This window comes from Haemaphysalis longicornis, unplaced genomic scaffold, assembly GCF_048455015.1.
Source record: "Haemaphysalis longicornis isolate Haplotype H1 unplaced genomic scaffold, Haemaphysalis longicornis Haplotype H1 scaffold_6, whole genome shotgun sequence".
Lineage (NCBI taxonomy): Eukaryota > Metazoa > Arthropoda > Arachnida > Ixodida > Ixodidae > Haemaphysalis > Haemaphysalis longicornis.
In genome coordinates this window covers 73,123,771-73,142,489 of record NW_027526407.1, presented here as the reverse complement: position 1 = coordinate 73,142,489, position 18,719 = coordinate 73,123,771, and positions in this window count along the sequence as shown.

Here is an 18,719-nt window from a genome sequence, read left to right as displayed (position 1 = left end):
AACCAAACAAGATTTTAAAAACTTGTGATGTGGAGAGCCACGCGTCTGTCCTCGTGATAAGCAGGTTAAATAAATTACAACTTGCATATCTATTTGTATTTATCGAAGAGAGAAAAATGGCGAACATTTCGTGTCAAAAATTGTCATGCCGGTGCAAAGAACGGGTTTTCAGACGTATCCCGCGCCACCTCGTAACACAAATGTTATTCTTCCTCCGTAATAAAATCTGCTGAGCAATGATTATGTTTTCTTACTCAGTTTATGCACACTGAACACGACTTCATCTGGGCCATGAAAGGCACACTGAAAGATGAGTGTGTGTTTTGTAAGGTCGAGAAGATCGAAGAATGGAAGCCGGAAAGCGTGCTGTTCTGGAGAAATTACAGCTTCGACAGATTAAGGTAAGAAACTCCCCAGTTTAGTGCCGCAGTCGCTCGTACGCACTGGTATATGTTTTTTTTTCTTTGCTTAGCGTTCATAAGCTGCTCCTGGGCACATTTGTTGGGGTCCCAGGACAACCGCCAGATCGTATGGAGATTGAGGTAAAAGAAGGTATGAATATTTTTCACATCAGCAAACAAAAGTTTGAGTTACGGCTGGTTATTTCACGCTTGACGGGTTTGCTCAAAGGAGCCAAAAGACAAAACACAAGTTTGGTTCATTTGAAAGATTGCCTCGTTAAAATAATATTTACACCACTTTTAACGGAACCTCGCTCAAATAAACTACATATTTAGGAAAAAATAGAATGGCCATGCGACCCACTAGCTCATTTTCCGCAACAGAACCTATGACGTCATACCAGCCAGCTCTGCGATTGGCGGAGGCCGGCAAAAGCAAGCACAAATTAGGCAGAGCTTATCAGTTTACCGTAGGAGCTTTTTACGCTTACATTTAGCCCCCATTCTTCATATATGCGTAAGAATGGTGGGACAAACAGTATAGGTTACGAAAGCACACGTAAACATAGTACTGACGCGTACTGCGTCATTACTATGGGCATATGTACACTCCTCGTTCCACCACGGGCTGATCGTATCCCTAGTTACCGAGACTGTGAATTTGAAACTCACGGCTGCATCGTTAATCGTATTTAAAACCTCTGCGGCCGTATGCTCTTCATCCCCTTGGGCCATCGTAGACAGGGCAACTCGTAATTCCTTAGCAAAGCGGTTCATATTACGAATGCGTGTATTTTGCGGCTGGGAGTACGCACGGGGCATAAAATTTCGAAAAGCACAGGAACATGATCACTATTGGTTGCATCCGAGATTTTTTCCCAACTGACTACCAAGCCTGGCTTTGAAAAAGTCAAGTCCGAAGCCGAGCGGGATTGACCCCTCACGCAAGTTGCCGCACCAGAATTGTAGCATGCCATGTTGTTGTCACCAATCCATTCCCACAACCGCCGCCCACAGGCATCTGTACGAAAGTCCCACGATACATGGTGAGAGTTGAAATCACCTGCGAGCATGCTGTGGGGTCTGCAGGAAGCGAGGGCTGCGTCCAATGGTCTCGTAGATATTACTCCAGATTGGACGTATGCGTTGATCACAGATAAGGGAGCAGTATTCGCGAGATAGAGGTCAACCCCGAAGATTTCACGGTCACTTGTCGACAACGTGAACGAGATTGACGCCCTGTGGCAAAAGGCGGTTGAAATTAAAATTAGCAAACCTCCTACCCTACCTTGACGATCCAAGCGAAACGATCAGAAGTTCGAGCAGCGAAAGATTTTGAAGGAGATAGCCACGTTTCCTGAAGCAGAATAATGTCCGGGGATAGCGTAGAAATTTGATACGAAAGATCAGGAGACGAAGAGATTGCAGAGCGGCAATTCCATTGCAGGACCCGTATCCGCCCTATGGCGACTGGAGCTCTGCCGAAGCGATGGCCTGTTTTAAGATGTCTCCAGATTTTAATGTACGAGTTATGCCCTTCTTAGTTTTGTATTTAGGACCCTTGGCTGTTTTAGCATCTGCGTGAGAGAGAGTCCTCTTGTTTTTGTATTGGGAAGTTTCAGTACTGAGTTCCATGTCAGAAGAGCTTTCATCAGAGGAGAGAGGAACCTGGGGGGCACTGGCGATGGCAGCAGACTGGGCTGGGTGGTTAATCTCGGCCTCTAGGGGAGCTCCAGCTTTGTTCAAGGAAGGGCTGGCTCCAGATGATTTGTTATCCTGGCGACCCTGCACTGAACGAGTGGCAGTTATTGGGAAAGAATGAACTGAATTCACGACCGGAATCTGGGAGACAGAGGAAGCATGGAGGAGAGGAAAAGCCTGTATTAACTCTGAAAGCTTTGCCGTCAGTAGCTGCATTTGGGCCAGACACTGAGACATTGTTAAAACCAGTGGCTCTACATGCTTCGCTACTGCCTTCTCCGCAGCCGTGTTCATGATGTTAGTCAAAGTCGACTATGTTAGAGGGGTCTCCTTGGAAGTGACTCCTGCGTAGCTAATCGAGCATTCTTTGACAATAGCTACAGCTTCCCCGCGCGAGCACCGGCGCTTCTCAATGATTTCTACAATGTTCTCTTCCTGTGCACGTGCCACACAGCTTACAGAGTCTGCCACGTGAGCCTCCCCACAAAGACAACATCGAACATCTCCAGTGCACTCTGAGCCCGCGTGCCCTTCCCCACACCGACGGCATCGAGTCGCTATTTGCAGCCTCCCAGGCTGTGCGCGTAGCGCCAGCATTTGTGGCACTGTAATGGCCGAGGTTTGAGAGGTTCAACACGAAACAGAAGCGGCCATACTTTAATTTCTGAGGGGAATGACCGCCCCGCAAAGGTGCCAATCACAGATTCAGTGGGCACCCTGGTTGCGTTCACTACCCGATTGCACCGATAGACTGAAATGGCTCCAGCCACAGAAAACTGCTCGAGCACCTCCGGAGGAGTCAAAGAAGTGCTGACACCACGTATCAAACCTTTAGTGCAAGCAAGATGCAGAGGGATGAAGACGCTTACCGGTACCGATGCGAACATCGAGCAGGCAAGCAGATCCAGGATGCAATCTTTGTCACAGAACCGACACAAGATTCCTCCCCTGCCGAACGGCATCACCTCCGTGATTTTCTTGAAATGCGCGGTGACCTCCCTCAGGTCGCTCTGGATGGACTGCGGGTTGTTCCGGCGAATGAAGCCGCCGTTGGAAGGGACCAAGGCCACAGGGATGCCCGTCACGTTGCCACTCAAAAACTCCTCCAACGGGAGTTCCTGCGTAGGAAGAGATGCTGACCAAAGCGATGAGCCCCGGCAGGGAGAGTTGAGACTCATCCCTTTGCCGTGATCACTGCCTCGCCTACGTTAGCCACAAACGGAAGAAAGAACAAAAAACCAAAGGGAGAAAAGAAAAACCAGAAATCGAAAGAAACAACTCTCGGTTAAGCAGCCCAGAACCTGGCCAAAAACCTGACGTGGCGTAGCTTGACCGCAACCCGGGCGTCTGGACTCCCGGGAACGAAGCTTCGCCGTCCGAGCGCGCTCACCATTCCGCTTCCCTTGAGCTCGCAGGCGACGAACGAAAACCTCTTCTTCTTTTTCCTCTCCTCCTTGTTGGGTAGCAACGAACGCGTTGAACGTTTTGACCTTTTCGGATAATCTTTGGTTGGCCGATCCCTAGGGGTATCCTGCCACAATCACCATTAATGTGCCGTGCCGTATACAGCAGCAACGAGGGACGGGACAGGGCCCGAGCAAGAGGAGCTTCGCCCGTAATAACTGCCGGAGCACTTACAGAACTCACTGTATAGACCACACGTGGACAATTTACGATGCTGTAGCTAACGAATAAAGCGTTGAAGGCCTTGCTACAGTGGAAAAATAGTTTATTTCCCTGTTGGCGAGAGAGCACTGGAGGCCCGATGACGTTTAGAAAACATCCGACATTTGATTCTACTGACCCTCCGGAAACCAACCGTATTGGTTACAATGAAATAATCCACGCATAGCTGCGAGATTGTAGCGATGCATCACTTTTAAAGCAAAGGTTTCTACCTCACCAGCCAAAGGTTCATGGCGTGCGGGACAATAAACTCCCAGTGCGGTGCAGGCGGTGAAGGGAGCGGGTAGAGGGTTTCACTCACGGAGCACACTGTAGATTGCGCACACCCAGCGTTCCCCGCGTGCCGGAACTGCTCCCCTCGGGGGTCGCGTCGGCGGGACCGTTCCGTTGGCTTTGCCATCTGCTTTAGTGGCGGTTGTTTTGGGCCTGTTTTGGAGCAGCTTCGCGTTCATTGCGCTCTGACCAGGCACGGCTTGATTAATTTGACAGAACTCCTGGGTAACCCGGTCCCGATGGAATTATATAGTCGTAGGGCAAAGTATGTTAAGGATTGCTTTTCATGCTATGAAAACAAAACATAGAGACCACATATAGACATCTGGCCGCTAGAGAAGCGCTATAGGAAAGCACTGCTTGCCACGAATGGGATTCGGTTTCATAATTTGAATACCAATTCGGTTTCGTTTTAACAGGTATTACAAAAGGCGAAAGGAGCACCTGGTTCTGATAAATAGCGATTATAAAAGTTCCCTTGGCTTTCCCGCAATTCTTGAAATTACTAAACTAACTAGTTTAAATCGGTATAAATGGGAATCACTAAGGTCACATGCCGAATTGTTTCGGTGTCTGCGCTTGTGTCACGAGGTGGTGTAGCCCCAAGCTAGCACATCAGCATGGCTAGGTTTCGCTGTCTCACCCTTCGAAAAACGCTCCTCTCCATTTTCTTTCTCTCGGCTCTCGCTCGGGCTACATCGGCGCTGAGATTTTTCGCTGAGGAACGCCATTCCTTGAAGCTTGCGAGAGAAGGTGGGTACTTGTGAGCCTTAATAAGGCTGTGGAATTGATCGAGGCGCGCCTCGCTGCTCCTGACTGAACCAAATGAAGACTGAGAACAGCGATTCGCATCTTTGGGATGTGCCGGTCCACAGCGTCTTCTACGAATTTGGATAGCTCTATGCAGTAGGATTTTTTAACCATATGCTTGTTGTCTTCAAAAGAATCGACGTATGCGGGACTTGGTACTGGCATATCATTTTTAGAGCTAGCTTATATACAAAAGCACGAAGAACAAAAAAACAGAACCCTAATGCACTCGAAACTAATTTTAGTGAAAGCCAACACACGCATACATATTACGCCCTGCACTCGCGGGAACTTCCACAGAAAAAGTCCTGTTCATAACAGAAACCAAACTTACACAAAAACCCCAATGAGTGGAAATAAGCTTAAATTTGTATTTTAAAGCGAAGCTTTCTACCTCTACCCCCCCCCCCCCCAAAGGGTCTGTCGCGACCGCTGGTGTCAATAGAAAATTCCGGCGAACAAATAAGTTACTTGCATTGCCAGGAATCGCACCTGGAAGGAACAGAGAAACGAAACTAGAGCCCGTTGTTTACCGATTGAGCTACGAGCCCACGCGGAGACGGGGGAGACAGACGGTGCACTTCCCGGGCACATCTGCAGGTTTACCTTCTGCGTTCTAGCTGAATTACACATGACGGCGTCACGCGACCTCTCGCTCCGCCGTGTCTCTGCTCACGGCGCGTGTAACAGCCATGGCGCGCCTTGCATTAAATATAAAGGAACCCACATCAACGCATGGCATCTCACTTCTCTGTCTCAGCCGCCGACCTCGTCACCTCCGTCGGCGTCGGCAGAGACGGGGGTGAAGTGAGATCGTCTCACACCGAGTTTGAGCTTCCTTTCATTTTATTAAGAAAGAGTTTCCACTCATGCGCTTCACCAATACAACTCAACCAACCATAATTGTGGATCATGCATATATTTGACCTCAGCAAAGCATATCTCTTTGAAGTAATAAAGGGTGTCGTTAAGTGCATTTCACTTGGCACTGGCTTGATGCTTTGTAGAGCCACGGGTTTTATTTCAAGTGACGTCGCATGGGTAATCGTTGTGGGTGCTGTTTAAAGCTTCGCTTTCCCGCCACCTTCCCGGGGTGAATTGGCGCACTTTTTTAAGCCAGAGTATATTAATTTTTTGGACGGACGTTGAATTCAATCCACCCTTGTGTTTCATCATCTCAGTTCTCGCTTCGTAGGTTCGCGTCCTTTTTAGGTCGCAAACCGTATATGTACATTATTATTCCAGAAATTTGGGAAGAATTTCGGAGCAGCATTTAGACGACGTAGATTTTCCTTGTTACCCTAGTTACGAAACTCACAAAAATGTCATAGAATACTCTCCTTTCAGTTCTTTTCGGTAATATTTTCAGAAATACGGAGTGCGTATCCTATTCCTACAAGCACCCTCTGGCATGCCAGTCTTGGTCTGCATAAAACGCTTATGTTTCCCGAGTTTATTGATCTCGTGTTTAATTTTCAGAGCTCTTCTTTGTAAACGACCAATTCTTGTATAGTCGACCCACCCGTAAGTATTACTTTCAACAAAATATTTTTTGCGTACAGAAACATCGTTCTGTGATTGCTATAATTGTACTTACTGGGGCATTTGAGCCTCCTCACGTGATTTGAATGCCAAATTATGATGACAACGGGCATTGGTGAATAGGCCAAGAGATTCAGACAGCACCTGGGATTGTCGCTTGCCAATCCCCTTGAGTGAGTATGGGACCAGTTCAAAGACCATCTACGACTTCGTACTGTGAGCTAAGAGTGCCTATTTCTTTTCGAACCCGCACGATACAAACGCAGCGTACACGTAAAGTTTATCCTTGGGCCGCAGAATGGTTCCGCATTGAAAACAATAAACAAATTTCGTTGTGCCTAGAAGGCGTGTCTTGTGCGACATTGAAACCGGAACCTGCAAGTCGTACTTTCCCATTTGCGTGTTAACACCGTTCTCAACTTCACGATTTTCCGCGCCAGTATTGCGTACCTAGCTTTTCTTGTCTTCATGCGTGCAACATATTTTTCGTAACTATAGACCGGAGTTTGCGCAAATGCCTGTTTTTTTTTTTTCTTGTGCTCCTATCGCAGCATTTCGTATATATGCACGAACCGCACATTAAGGAGGGCTTTTGTGGTGTTCTTATACTCTCTATAACTGCCTACTTTAACGTTAGTTCCGATATCCTTATAAATGCCGATAAAGGCATATCAATTACTATTTTCAAAATATCGGCGCTGTACGGACATTATTAAGCCACAAGGTTTGCTTTAGAGTCCAGTTTGTGATTTTTATTGATGTTACCGAGCAACGTTGGTGTTCTGACCACTATGGAGTTTAACCTAAAACCCTTCTTCAGTACAGTCCTCTAATTCAACCAGATCCCGAAACACAACAGCTAGCAGCAATAAAATCGACGCTTATTCTGAGTGACATGAGGAACAATTTATATTTAAAACATGTGGAGATAGTGGTCATTTGCTATCGCTTCCACAATTTTAAAGTGATTCTTAGAATACATTCCGCGTACCATAGAAACAAATTTCTTCAAACCTATGTAGCCGCATCCTCATTTCTAGAAGCATACTTTAATCTATTTCTATTTTCCACGCAACAGTTGAGCTTTGAACATGTCTTTGTTATCGGATCACTCCTATATTGAACGGCCAACGGCGAAGCATCAATGCGTGCTGCACTTCTTACACCTTAAAATTCACACTGCCCAAGGGCTCTAAAATACGCTTTTTCATCAAAAAACTTTTCGTGTAACAGAGTGAGTGTAACAGAGTGAGTTGTCATCTTCGACGCTAGTTCGAATTTCGTTCATATGGCCATTTACGTTTTATGCCCCCTCTTAAAAATCCTCACCACTTTTCAATAAAGACAATGCGTACACTGGGGGCAGTCTTGTCTGATATAAAATGGGTAGGTTGAAGTATTCAGTTGCCTTAGGTAGTAATTGTATACTTCAACCTATTTATATTTAGGTAAACACAGCAGCACGCCATGTATGCGTGTTGCTCAGAGAAAAGTGGTGACGATAGTAAGCTTGAAACGTTTCACTCTATTGTCAACACTAAACGTCACTGGTCTTACTTTTGCCAGCAAGGATATCAATTGAGTGTGGAGCAGTCTGTCCTCCCAGTGCGTGGTGCAAGCCTTTACAGTGAAGGTTGCGCTAAAACAAGCTACAGAAGGGCTTTTTTATCAAGTATTCTTTAAACTGCAGTAGTTCTTCAGGCCATTTGATAAAGAAGTCACTGAAGCCTAAAGCAGGTACAGGTTCTCACATTAGCTAAGAACTGAGCCCTATAACACTATGCTTCATTAATCTTCACCAAGTATGTTAGTGCTAATTCCATATCAATTGCTAAAGCATGAACTTCAACCAACGCTCGTTAGAGAACGAAGAGTTTGGCTTCAAACAAGTGACGTACTGAACAGTAAAAGGGGCAGATGAAAAGAACTATGCTTAATAAACTTACCTAGCATATTTCAGATTACATGTTGCAAGGTACGGCACGCGAAACCGCTGAAAATAAACCCCAAAGTTTAAAAACTCCCGCCATCTCCACGAAGTGAATGATGATGAGAGGGGCGAAGCTAAAATGCTTATCGATAAAACCGTGAAACATTCGCCCACATATCATATAAAGACTCGACACATCAAGCTTTGCACCGCTCCGTTGACAAGCCCGTCGACGACGTCGATGTTTGTGGTGATTATGTATGGCTTGTTTGGGACGATGAGAATCTCCATGGGTAAGTTGGCGAATTGGGTGTGGGACATTTTAGCCACCTTCGCCGTCGCCTTCTGCAGAGCGTCTTGTGTCGCGTACCCCCGGTACGTGTCTTGAGCTCGCAGGCGACGATCGACACCTCTTCTTCGTCCTCTCCTCCTTGTTGGGTAGCAACGAACGCGTTGAACGTTTTGGCCTCTTCGGCCAATCTTTGGTTGGCCATCCCTAGGGGGATCCTGCCACAATCATCATCATTCCGCCGTGTATGGCAGCAACGAGGGACGGGACAGGGCCCGAGCAAGAGTCTTCAGCTCGCAGGCGACGACCGACAACCTCTTCTTCTTCCTCTCCTTCTTGTTGGGTATCAACGAACGCGTTGAACGTTTTGACCTCTTTGGTCAATCTTTGGTTGGCCAATCCCTAGGGGGATCCTGCCAAAATCATCATCAATGTGCCGTGTACGCCCGGGACAGGGCCCGAGCAAGAGGAGCTTCGCCCCTGAAAAAATTAATTTGTTGTTTTATAACCCCTAATACAAATACAACCTTTCATGTGCCCATCCCACATCGTGCCCGAAGCAACGTGGCTGAAAACTGTCCCGATGTCTCGGTCAGGATGTGCAAAAACAAAAGCAAGGATTAAATACTTATTTTTAGAGCTCCAACACACAGCTCCAAAAAATAAAAATTCAAAATATAGGGTGTATTTTCTTTCATATCTGGCTCCGTTATTAGACACATGAAAGTAATTTTAGCCTGATTTTGAAATATTTTTGTTGGCTCGAACCTGCAGCGAAATATAGCGACATTAGAACCTGCAATTGAATACACATGATGTTTCAAGTGACATTGGCAGCAACTTTTTAAGGTAACAACTGGGATTATATTACTGGTGTGGTTTTAAGTCTAAACTTGCTGGTGTCATCATTTCCTGGTGAAGTTTATTTCTGACTGTCTTGAAACTTTGCACAAAGCCGTATGATGGCTGATACTTGTAGGATTTGCAGTGCTAGGCTACGTTCTTTTGTCCTCCTTAACTAACAAGCTGTGTTGTCTTGCCCAAACGTATAAGCAGTGTGCGTACAAGGTATCCGACCGAACAGCTGTCACAGAATGGTCAGACAGAAAGTTGCAAAACAACTTGGTTCGTTTATCATTCAAGAATTGTATAACGAGGAACCAGGCCGAACACCGGTGCTCACACCAGTGCTGCTAAGGCAATGTTAAAAAAACTATATTTCCGAAGTTTAAGGCACCAGTGCAGCCATTGGGCTTTGAATCGTGACATAGTCCTCGCCTCCGTCTTACTCTTGGCATATGGATATTTCATCTCGCGCTGAAATTTCAACACACGGCCGTTTTTCCTTTATGCTTCCACTAAAAAAGTCCTTGGGCTTGACTGCGCAATACCTTAGTAACTGCGTCTGGTGCTCAGCCCCAAGTTGAAGCCACTACTTGATGGTGAAGAAGACCTCACGAGTTGAAAACATATTTTTATTGAAAGTGAAAAAACAGCACTGCATTAGAAACAAGAAAAAAAGTAAAAGAAGTCCGTAAAACATTCGGTAAAGCATTATCGTTCTGGATAAAGGCGGTGTCACTGCGTACATCATTAATGCCGGGATTGCGAATCCTGCATGGGTATACTTAGCTGCTGCTTAGATAAAAATGGTCAGGAGACAGGTCGCTGTCTTGCGCGTCTAGCCTTTGTACCATTCTTTGCTTCTTCCGCCTAATGTTGCCACCAATTAGGAGTCCAAAATCTAAAACACCAATATGTTCGATGCCCTGCATGTGCTATGTAAACATCCCTCTTAGCACGAAACACCTATTCGGGTATCTAATTTACTAAGTCTCCTTTCATGGCGACAGCAATAAATCAAGGAGTTCGCGCTTCAATGAGAGCGCCTGCACATGCATACATCTTAGCGCGTTTTCTAAACGGCGGGCCTGCTTGCAGCAGTTTACAAAGATTGTTCATTATTAGTGATCAGAGAAAAAAGCGAAGCGCAAGAGAGCGAGAAAAGGACAGGGATCATCTTCAATGAGGAAAATTTTCTCTTTCCAATGAGGAACATTTCCAATGAGGAACATTTCAGGGGTCATCTTCAATGAAGAACATCATCGACAACCTAGGCCACACTTACTGTGTAAAACGAATGTTCCAGTATATCCCGGCGTCTTTCACGGATCGAATGGCAACTGTAGTCATCGGACCACTGCGAACGGCCTTTTAAACCATGCCCAACAAAGGAACGCCGCAAGGAGCCGTGCTTTCGCCAACATTATTTTACATTGCTATGATGAAGCTCCCGCAACAAGGTAACACCATCCCGTGAATTAAATATGCGCTCTACGCAGATATCACGATTTCGACTACTGGTGGGTCAGAAGGCGACATGCAGGATGCGCTCCAGAAAGCCCCTGACGCAGTCCAACAGTACGCCAGTGTACGCGGTCTTCAATGCTCCCCGGAGAAGTCCGAGCTCATCATTCTGGGGTGCAAGCCACTGGAACCCACCACAATAAAAATAAAGCTCCAGGCTAGCGACATCACCATAGTACCAACCATCCGCATACTGCGACTTTACATCCAGCATGACGGAGGAGGAATGCTAACCACCCAGCGCCTCAACCACACTACCTCGCAAATAATGCGTATGGTGAGTCGAGTAACAAACCAGGGTATGAAAGAAGATGATGTCATCAAGTTGGTGCAAGAACGGGTTGTCATATGCGTGGTGTGCTCTACGCTTTACCTTCCGCTGAAACCGAGGGAAATGGGCCAACTTGACATACACCTGCAGAAGACGTACAAGCAAGCCCTAGGCTTCCGTTCTGATTCCGCCACTAGCAAGCTCGAAGCGCTCGGGGTGAACCACAAGGTGAGGGAGATCATTGATGCCCACCTTCTTGTAAGCCAACTAGAGCTGCTCAAGCAAACTTCGACCGGCCGCACGGTGCTCAGGCAGCTAGGCTACCAGATAGCAGACGCCAGCCGCCCTCGACCGCAAACTGTACCACAGGACATCCGTAGGCTCATCAGGGTTGCTCCGCTCCCGCGAAACAAGCACCCACCCTGAGCATCACGCACAGCGCAGACAAGCACGGGCACAATTCTTACAAGGGAAGTACTCTGACCACCCCCATGTGCGATTCACGGACGATTCAGAGCCACAGCAGTAAGCGTCATCGATGGCTCAGGCGATGTAGTTCGCACTGCAACCGTAAAAATCAGAAACATCGTTGAAGCCGAAAAAAAGGCCGTCGCACTGGCGACGACGTCTCCAGCCCAGCACTTCCGCCTTCTCCGCAGGATATATCCTCCTGCACACCCTTCCCTCTCCCACGAAGCCGCTCGCCTCTGGCGGCTACTTTAAACCCACACAACCCCCTGCCGAACTGTACTTCAGCGCTTCAACCCCAATCTCTACCCTTCGCCTCTTTGCCCTCAATGGCTCCAACCGAATACCTGCTACCATTCCCTTTCCGGGTGTCCCCATGACCCATTCCCCCCTTTTCCTTCCCCCATACACTGGGAGCAGGCCCTGGAGAGCTCCGTCCCGGAAGTGCAGTTGGCACTAACCAACCGGGCCGCCCAAGTCGCGGAGAACATCGCATCCTCCGCCACCCTTCTCCCCTAGACCAAGTTTGCAAATAAGGTGTTTCTCCTCCTCTTCCAACTTCGAATAAACCATTTCCCATAATTACAGAGTACCAGCCGGCATGCAGAAACAACAGCAACGATCGCATTTCAATATCCGCCCTCAGACTACTAAAAAGGCACAAGGATACCCTCAACCCTACTGTACTAATGTGGACGCCAGGTCACGCAGGGCTCGATGGAAACGAGCCAGCACACGCTACAACCCACGCATGCACCCTACGGACCCCGCACCAGTCGCTCCGTGAGCCAGAAGAGCCTATCCAGCAGAAGTACCGTGCTCTACTGCAACACCACCGCCTTGCCAGATGTGCCTACCCACAACCACGCCAGAAGCTCACCCGAGAGGAGGATGTAGCCTGGCCGCAACTACAGACAGATACCCAACCTTAGATTCCTGCATATTGCCGCGAACCATGTATGCGTTTGTTTGTATATTTATTCTTTGTTTTTACTGCCCGGCCACGCACGGCTCTGTTGTCTGTGTCAAGCGAAGCGCGTCTTGAATTCTTTTTTTTATGCCGCACGGCCTATCTCATTCATATACGCAGACTGTTTCGTCTTAACGTCACTAGCAAAGAATAATCTTCTCTCATCTACAATGTTCTGGATGTAAATCGACGGTTCCAGAAACACTCGCGCCGAAAGATAAAAGCCTGCAGAGCAGACGCCCCGGCATTTCCGATCGTCGATGCTCGCTCGCACACGTCACTTTGTTGACTGCTACTCGCCGCATGTGTATTCTTTGAGTTGTTAGGGAAGCATAAGTTCGCTCCAATAAACGCGTTTTCCTTCAAGACAACTGCGTCGTCTCTGGCTTCGTGACAATATCATAGACCCCGCAATACATCCACCAACATGCCTACAGTGCAGCGAGCATCCAACACTGTACCACACACGTGGGCTTGCCAACACACACCAGCTGGCCCCATTATTCGCAACCCCACCCTCGAGCAGAGGGAGGCCACGCTGTGCAGTTCGGACCCTGAGTAGGAGCGACAGTTGGTGGACCTGGCATGCAGGACCGCAGCTGCCACAGGGGCCCTGGACTGAGGGCTTCTCCCGCTTTTAGGCGCGACCCCCTTTCACTTGAATAAGTGTTTTACCACTAATCATAGTGGTTAAGTGTTGTTGTTGGATGTTGGATACGTATGAACTGGACCCCGATTACTTAATACCTCATGCACGAGCCCAGTCCAGCGTTCTGATCTACCGTACGGTGAGCTGTACTAACGGCTGTACCGAGGAGGGATTCATCCTCTATAGACAGTCCCGATGCGATCGTCGTATCTGTTATATAAACTTTCTCGCGTTAATCCCAACTGCATCGTCAAGTTCATCGACCTTCGATAACGAGGAGCTCTGCACGCGGAATTCACCAATCCACCACACCCCATGGTTGGTCAGCGAGGAGAAGACCAACGAACATTCACTGTACAAAAAATAAATAAATACACTTCTAATTGTTTAGAAAAACTTCCTGTGAAAATATGGTTATAACGTTTTTCATCAGCGTGAAAAGTTTTATCATCGATGTCAATTTTTTCTTACAGACAAGTACATTTCCGAGGAATTCTTAGTATTCTCTGAAAAGAATTTTTCATGTGGCATATTTCTACATAAAGCGAAGAAATATACCAGATATGATCCGCAATCAACCGACGATGACTGTAAGTTTTTATTGCTGATACACCATCTTTATCGATTTATAAAATTGAATTCCCTGCAAAATATGTTAACTTTCGCTCCGTTTGAAATTGAATGTATTTTTTATGGCTTAAGATTTTCTCAAACTTGAAACGAGAAGTAACATCAAGGAAAGAGCCCTGAATACATTTCCGGAGGTTGCTATGCAGGCAACAAATTAAGAGCTACTCTTTCGAAGGTGACGAGTGCGGATTTCTGGACAAATTTTTCTGGCAACCTCGCAAAAGTTATTGCCCGCACAACACGTACAGAAAAGACAATAGACACCGCTAACTTACAAGTAGTTTCATTCGAAAACGTACACATAAATATTCACAGCGTTTTCACACTCTCTCCTCACTCTCGCCGCCAATGCCGACGTATGAAAGCCCTGCGCGGAAATGCTGACGCCTTATCGAGTAGCCTGAGCGAGACATCGAGAACAAAATGTAAGAGAGATAGCTGAGGCAGGTTTTAATATTACAGCTCGGTTCGCGTGCGTGCTTGTATAATCACTGTACTTTTATTTATTCATTTATTTTAATTTAGGTCATTTTTAAAGTATGTATTTAAGTTTGCTGCTTCACTCTTTATTTATCTATTCATGTATTTAAGATACCTCACAGGCCTTTGGAGGCAAAGAATATGGGGGAGCACATAATGTATTCGGAGGCGACAAGCATAATATCGACACCACTAGGCAAAACTATAGCAACAGATAATTATGCAAGTATACCAAACAAAACACCCACACGTAAAATCATACATAAGCCCTAGCTACGAAATAGAAAGTCGAGTTAACCTTAACCTTAACTAGAGCATATATGCACGCTTATAATAACAATAAACAAAATTGTACAGGACACCCGCTCATCAGGGCAGTTACAAATTATCAGATATCTTCTGTAGGCGAGCAACTCATTACCAGTACAATACATACGCCCTAAAATTCTACAAAATATTAAGACACGTAATAATAAGATACTAGGCACCGAAGCGTCCATGGCAAGAAACAGACCCGATATGATCGGGCATGTCTTTGCACAGACGTACAGAACGTGGGAGGGCCGGTGAAATAAAAGCATGTGTGGCACTGTAATTGCGTGAGAACCTGTAATGGTTGTTCAGTCGACGTGACCGGATAGATAGGAATCCAAGGTGTTGAAAGATAAGGAGAAACAATTTCAACACATGCCTTAAACACGTCACCAAAGGCGGTAAGAGTGAGTAGAGATGGCGGTAACGCTGTGGATATTATTATGTGCGCCTTTTCCAGCAAAACTTGTTGGAAGATATTTGTGTGTGGTATTCCTTTTCTCCTCTTTCCTCTTGTATACTTTATCAAGTTTTCATGACTCGAAGTTAGTTTTCTACAAAGTTTCATAATATTTTATAAGTACGCGTACGTGAAACACAACCATTCAAGAAAACTATGTAATCACCAGGACAAAATTTACGCGATTCATGGAAGTGGAGATCTTTCGTCCTCTTGCTGTTGACCCCGGGTCAACGCCATGACCGTTTGGAGTAACCAACAAAAAGCTCCGTAACCTGGAATACCCTCAACATCGGCTCGTACCGACTATTTTACCAATTCTAAAAGCTCGGTTATCTCCTCCAAGCCTGGAGGCACTGCTCCCATCACTCGCATTTCGAAGCCAGGAAAACGTTTTCCCATCGAACACCTCATACGCATCTCACTCACCCATGAATACATATGGTCATGGAGCACATCTTTCCCTTCGCCTCATGCCCCATGCGACAGCCACTGCTTTTGCGTATTTAGTTATTCGCTTCTGTCCCGGATCTCTACCCAAGTCATCCTGCGAAATTATCTCGAAACGTCTTAATATCTACCGCCAAGCACAGCACCGCAGCAATATTGGCCTCACGAGAAACCTCACGTAAGCCCTCGTTCCGCTTTCTCACGCAACCATTATGCGCGAACTAGAATCGCCGGCCCATACGGAAGGCACAACTATCTATCTGCGTATGTTTCTCAAGACGCACACGTCATTTGCTGTTAGCTGACGTCCATTATATATGCCATCTACGTGGCCATAAGCTCAATCCATATATACCCATATATAATATTAGGCCGCCATATATGGCTTTCTTATGTATGGCCTCACCCATATATGGCCACGTCAGGAATTGGAAATATAATAGCACACATCCATATATGGCCTCACCCATATATGGCCACGTCAGGAATTGGGCATATAAGACCATATATGGCCCTATAAGGCAAACCCATATATGGCCACATATGCCCAATTCCTGACGTGGCCATATATGGCAATTTTTATATATGGCCATATATGACATTTTCGTAAGAGACCAGATCTCAAATCATCAATCAGAAACATGCGCTTCATTCGGACACAGCGAAGGGCAGTACTAGCACCCTCTTCTCTTTAGTCTGGCATTCTCAACATTCCTACAGTAATACCCTTACAGTAATACCCCAACTTTACTACAGTAATACCCCAACTTACAGTAATACCCCAACTTCACTACCACCTGTATGCAAGTGGCGTAACGCTGTGTATGTAACAGGCCGTAGCAGCGCACACTTGAGCACACCCTGCAGCAAGGGGTCCAAGCGTTTGCCGACGAAGCTCTCGTGGCGGGCTTTGCATGCTCACCTGCCAAGCCGGAATAGCTCCTTCTATCGTGTAAATTCCGATCGCGAAGTCCCCCAAACTTGGAAACTTTCTAAGATGGTCACCTCATTCCGGAGGTGCTATCCTTAAAGTGCTAGGGCAGCTAACAGAGCGCAAGTCAGCACCAGGCAACACCTCTCAAAACAAAAGAGGTGCTCATGTAAATAAAACCACTGGGCTGTTTCGGCGAATCATGGACTCACGGAAAAGGAGGAGCTGCAATTCTTGCGGATAGTTTTTTTTATTTATTTATTTATTTGCATACCTACTTCGCCCGTTGGGCATTATAGTAGGGGGGGGACAAATAATCGATTTAAAATACAACAATGCACACTCTTTGAAAGGTTGAAGAAAAAAAACAATTGTAAGAAAACATACAAGGTTTGCGTTAGTAAGCCACACACTGCAGACCGTGAGTACAATACTTATCACAGATGTGGTACATTCTGAGGGAGCACATGAGACAGCACTAAAAACAAGTATTGGCCAGGTAACAAGATACATTCATTTACACAGCACGCTGGCTAACATTGCAAAGCATAAATATCAAAGGAAGTTTCAAATGCCGAGTACATTTTATCTATAAATATATTCTTGAAGGACAGTGGGGAACATCACATCAGAAGCAACTTCGATTAGTTCAGGAGGCAGCAGGTTCCATTCGCGAATTGTAGGGGGAAAAAAGGAGTTTTGGTATGTGGTTGTGCGCGCGCACATTTCTTTTATCTTAAGTAAGTGGTCGCGGCGCCCATTCTCATTAGGATGGCATTAATATTAATATTCTCAATATTCTCATTCTCATTCTCATCAATATTAATATTCCCAATAATATTCTCATTAGGAAGGCATATATGACAGCGCTGTGAATTCCCCACACCTCACTGGCGTCTACCAGGCCCCCCTGTCCCACAAGACTCAATAAATGCGTCTTTTCTCCCTCTCTCTCTCTCTATCTTACTCTTTCTCCTTTCAAACGGTGCAGTTCTTACGTGCTGTCAAAAACTAATTTCGAATAGCGGCGGGGCAAGTACGAAAATATTAAAACGCATTAATAGAAAGACAACTTTGAAGGCACGACAAGTACGACACTCATTTTGAAGATGTCTGCAAACTTCGAAAACCGAGCTAACGGGAAGTTGGCTTTTACCGGTGATTGTTTATTCATACAATTCTCTGCTTGACGCTGAACTGAGATACCGTTCTTACTAATAGGACAGCTCACCTACAAAATTCTTCCATTGGAACAGGGCTATTTGAACATTCACTCAGAGTGACTTCCAAATACTAATCTTAACACCCGCCGCGATGGCTCAGTGGCTAAGACGTTGTGCTGCTGAGCACGAGGACGTGGGTTCTATTCCCGGCCGCGGCGCCCGCTTTTCTGATGGAGGCGAAAAGCAGAAACGCCCGTGCGTACGAGATTGCGGCGCACGTTAAAAATCCCCAGGTGGTCAAAATTAATCTGGAGCCGTCCACTACGGCGCGTCTCATCCGCTGCGTTGCGTCGGTGCGTTAAACGCTACAATCAAATACCAGCCTTAGCAACGAGCCGCAATTTAACGAGTAGATGGAATTGTTGAACCTGTTTAATATGCACACAAGTAATTAGAGTTGTTATTAGGTACGACCTTGCCCCTCCAAAAAGTTGGCTATCAAAACTGCTTTATTTTTCAAAATTCATTCCGCATGTTGCGTTTGTTTTACATGTACAGTGACATTAAAATAGGTGGCCATTGTTAAAATAAATTTGAAACGAATTTTGCTGTTTAATGTAAAAGGCATCGGTAAAAAAACATTTCTGTCGCAATCACGTGGCGTATGTGTGTATAAACTTAAAGGGACAGACAACCGATTTTTGTTGAGCCTATATTCTCTATCACAAATGAAAGGGCATCACTTAAAGCACCTTTACGAGAAACGGCTTTGCTTATAATGCCCTAAAACTTTTTAAATCGAAATTTTTAGATTTGCAAGCCATATGTGACCACCCAAAAATAATGCTGGCAACCATGACATACAGTAGCTCGCCAACATACATTTTTCTGTATGCGAAATGAAATACGATATTTTAAAAACTTGTCCCCAGCTAA